Source organism: Gossypium arboreum, chromosome 4, assembly GCF_025698485.1.
Source record: "Gossypium arboreum isolate Shixiya-1 chromosome 4, ASM2569848v2, whole genome shotgun sequence".
NCBI lineage: Eukaryota > Viridiplantae > Streptophyta > Magnoliopsida > Malvales > Malvaceae > Gossypium > Gossypium arboreum.
In genome coordinates, this window is record NC_069073.1 from 10,557,685 (window position 1) to 10,562,720 (window position 5,036).

Sequence of the window (5,036 nt, forward strand, 5' to 3'; positions counted from 1 at the left end):
AGACAAAAGGGTTTCATAATTATATATATTTGCATTCGGAAATTAAATTAATGATTATTAGATTTCTGCTTTAATTGTACTTCAAGATAATCAATCCGGTCTTTGAAGAAAATCAAACATCAATAAGCAAATTGACATTTGCAGTGAAAACTTTGGGGAAAACCACTATTTAAAGCCATATGTGATAAATCTATGAATTATGATAGTGACATTTTAAATTGAGCCTGCTTTCTAATCGGGAGCGCGAATTATGGATAGCATAAGTCGGTTAAAATCAATACTTAATCGATTAATTTGATTAAGTTTATTTTAGCACTTAAATTGATAGATTTATTCAATTATTAGTTATTGAATTTTATAATTGAATCGATAAATTTAACTGATTTAATATTTAATATTTTTAATTATTATAAATATATTTATATTTTAAAACTAGTTTTTATACTGTGTAATGTATGAATTGATTTAGTGTTTATAAATTAAAATATATTTAATAATTTTAGAACTTGTTAAATGAATAAAATTCCTTAAAAATTAAAATTTCACTTAAATATGGCTTAAAATGATTTTTATTTAAATAAAATAAAATAAATATATATTTAATTTGTATACATCTTTTATTAAAAATTTGAATGTGTTTTAACATATTTTACCCATTTTAAAATATTTATATAAACTTTTATAAAATTTACAAAATTAAACAATTTATTTAAAAATGTGCATACTAAACCGTTTTAAAATTTTAACTTTTTAAAAGTTTTTAAAATAAAAAAAACTATGTAATTTCAAAAAATATGGTATTAGAAATTAAAAATCAAAATTATTTGTTTAAAGTTGTTTATTATTGAAAAATTTATTATTATTATTATTATTATTATTATTATTATTATTATTATTATTATTATTATTAGAGTAAACTACATAGATAGTCCTTCAACTATCAAAATTTTTCATTTTAGACTCATAAAATAAAAAAAGTTTGTAATTTAAGCACCCACGTTATATAGTTCGGTCATTTTGGTAACTCCGTTAAAATTATAAACAAAAATTGACATGGCAGTTAAAAATTGGTATAATAAAAAAATTTAGCCCTCAACATTTCATACTATATCACTTTAGTCATAGTTTTAAATTTTTACCCTCAAAATTTACAAATGATCTCAATTTGATCCTAATTTTAAAAAAAAATCACATAAATATATAAAATATTTTCAAAAAAATATAATAATAAATTTAAATTTTATATTAATTTTAAATAAATATAATTATATTAATATTAAATAAAATAAAAAATCCTTCTCCCCTACCAGACCTCTCCCACTACTATCTTCGTCTCCCCTCCCCTTCCCTCCCTCATCGCCTTGTTGGATCTAGTGCCTTAAGTGTAGTATTTTTATTTAAGTACATTTGTAATTTTTCAAACAGATTGGTTAATAAAATTATTCATGAATTACATTAATACTTAGTATTATTTTCCTCAAATGGTTTTTGCACGCAAAGCAAAATGAAAGCAAATATTGCTCATTGGTTGTCTAACGTTTAACTAATACTAAACGATATTACATGGTCAGATCGTAATACAAAAAGATAGCATGTATTAGTAAACGAACCTAAACATGCCTTTAATCTAATTGGAATTGAGCAAATCGATTAAAAGACTAATATGTCATCTATCTAGTCTAATTGGGAAGATGCCTTGTCTGGGGCATCGGAGGGGATGACTCCCAGAAGATAGAGACATAGATGTGACTGACTGGACTGACAGTACATTGAATTGGACCCAAGTAGAATAGATCCTGAATCCGTTTATGGATTTATTTTCTTGTGATGTTCATAGTGTGACATACCTAAATCTTGAGTGGATGGCAAACTATGTATGCGTGACTCATACACTTTTATGTAAGTATGCGTGACTCATACACTTTTATGTAAGTAAAAGCTTGAGTTCAAATAGATAAGAAACCGAAAGCTGGTGTGTTGCGTGTATGACTTCTGCAATACGTAGTGCCATTCACAACAGTGGAATTCATGGCTCGAGATATGGGTAAATGATATCCTCTCATTGGCATTACATGGTTGATGAAAAGTAAACATGGCCATGGATCTTTCATATTTGTGATGAATGATTTAATTATTATTCGATAATAATTGACTTTTCATGGAGGAAGATGTAATGGTTACCATGAAATAAAATAAGATCCTATTGGGAGAACGAATATTATCTCAAAGAGATCAAGGATATCCTATGAGGGTAACACACTTATGACAATGTCATTGGATGGGCACTAAGTAGTTGCTTTCGTAATGGTATGTTGTTAGGGAGAGCTTAGTTACAATATTATAGTGGAATGACTTCGTGACTAAATGAGTTTATAATTAATAAGCGAAAAGCCAAAACTTAATTATAAATCATTTGAGCCCTAATTACATATGTCCAATCGGTCCCTCCACTAGCTCGTTTAAACCATAAATGAATTGTGTGTTTGAATAGAAATGAATAGAAAAAAAAGAAATGGGAAACATTCATGAATGATTATGGTTTTTTCCGAAATGGAAAAATGGAATAATTTGGAAATGAATGTAGGTTTCCAAAATGGAAATGGAAATGATTTATTTACAATTCTATATGGATTACTTAAAAATTATCGAAAGAACGAGTTTATGTTTTTGAGCTGTTTTGAAGCCCGAAAATGAAAATAAACCATTCTGCCACAGTGAACATGTTGAGTTGTGAAATATTAAACATATTTTCTCAAATTTTTACCAAGGGTAAAATCGTCAAAAATTTACTGAGGGTAAAATAGGGATGAAAAATTGTTTAATATAGATTATTAAAGTTTATTTTGGGAAATAGAGAAACTGAATCGGGTTGGATCACATTTCAGGGTATTGGGTTAAAAGGCTTAGGAAGTACTCGTAGTTAGACCCGATGTGAGAAAGGCCCAAAACTCCTCATATAACATGAAGGGGGCCACAACCCTAGTAGAAATACTACGGTGTTTTGTCCACCCCACTCCTAATCTAAATAGGAAGTTTTTTTTTTTATTTGAAATAAACCATTACAACTCAACAAGGGTTTTCTCTTCTCTTCTTATAAATAGATGGCACCAGTAGGGTATAAAACAAGAATTTGAAGAGATTGTTACTTTGCCAAAAATTAGAGAGAATTTATTCTCAACTATTAAATATATTTTTCCAAAATAACAATTCTATCGGTTTCTATTAAAGAAGAGAGAATTTTTGTTTTCACCCTAAATAAAAAAGAGAACTTTTTTTTTTTAGTTTTGTGTTTCGATTCAATTGGTTTAAACCTACACTTGAAGTAGTTTGTGGAACGAGAATAGAGAAGAAGATCGTTTGGTTTAAAGCCGTGAATAATGAATGTTCGTTAAGCCAAAAACACACATATGATTTTGGTTAAGGTTTATTGCTATAAATATCACAAACTGAGTTGATTTTCAAAATTTTAATTTTCCACTGTGCAAGAAAACTATTTTCAAACCAGATTTTTTTCCAACATGCCCATCTCCATCTCCTTCTCCTTCTCCTTCTCCTTCTCTACTCATTTTTTAACTTTGGAAACAACAACAAAGAGATAGGTTTGGGTTAGAATGTTTGCTGATGGGCTTTGGTTTAGTTTTTACTTCTTCATCACTTAATTGTTAACTAGAACCTTGCCTTTTGTTACACTTTCAAAGAAAAACTCTCTTTTAGGTCATCATCTGTTTCATTATGTCTCTCTCTTTTGTTTCACTTGTTCTTAAAGCTTATTTATTACAGGTACAAAGAAGGAGCATTGACAGGAGTGGACATAGTTTTTTTGCATATGCAAACCCAAGATTAGAGCCACCAACAATGGTGATTAGCGTAGTTTTATTCGTCATAGCTTATGACTACCCACCTTAGAAGCTAAGCGTCTATTTATTTCATGGTGGTTGCTAAAATTTGACGTTTTATGCTTTGTTTGAAGCTTCACATTTTGTGGAGCTGTGGCTTTTGTTTTGCAAGAAGCTTAAAGTAGAGCCTACATCACTTGAGGCTTACTTTCAAACCACTCTTGAACTGGTTGATAATTCTGTCATACCCAAGACTAGAGGGAATGAGGACAGTGGTGGAGGAAAGTTCGATGAGGGAGGGGAAGAGGGAAAAGGTAGGGATTTTTATTTTATTTAATATTAATATATGTTGACAGAGTTGAGGCAAAAAAATTATGTGGTTGTTTTCGTGGCTAAAACAGTGGCCATAACTTTAGGCATTGTTTCATTATTGAACTTACATATTCTCAGAGTTGGAAAATTTTAGAAAAAAAAAATATTGCACTATCTATTATGAAGATTTTTGGATGAGTTAGAGCCTGAAACAAGAAGACCAATTGAGTTGAAATTGAAAACTCAAAGATTGTTTCTTGCGGATTAAGTCTGGTTACTTGCGGAACAAGTAAAGTAACTTTCTATAGTTGAAGACATTGGATTAAATCAAGACTCTTATGGAATTATTATCCTATGTTGTTTTTTTAGCTTTACTTTATAAGAAAAGTGATTAGACTATAACTCTTATATAAACAAAACTGAAGTATTATATAAACTTAAGTTTTGTCTAGGCTAAAAGTAATCGAGAGACCGAGGGTTTGAGATAGCACAAATTTGCTCAAGTTAGGAATTAGTATGTGTGCATTATTTTTGTAAGCAATCAAAAGAGTCTTTTGACTTGCAAAACCTGGCTTTTGAGGGGGAAACTTAGTGAGAGAGTAATCTAGTCTTTGTTAAATGTTGAGGTTACAAAATTGGTGAGAGTTAGACCAGTGTTAGGACTTAAATAATTGGTTGTACTGTGAAAAAGGTAATGGATCATTGCTTTGGGTAAGGCCTCGCAAAAGTAGGCTAAGATCGAACTACGTAAACAATTTCGGTGTTCATCCTTATGTTTTTGCACTTTTGATTTTGTGGTTGAAACTGTGGCCACAATTCAAATCATCATTTTAGCCATAATTTTTGTTGGCTAAAGTACCTCCTTATTTCTACAATTTGTCAGACCCT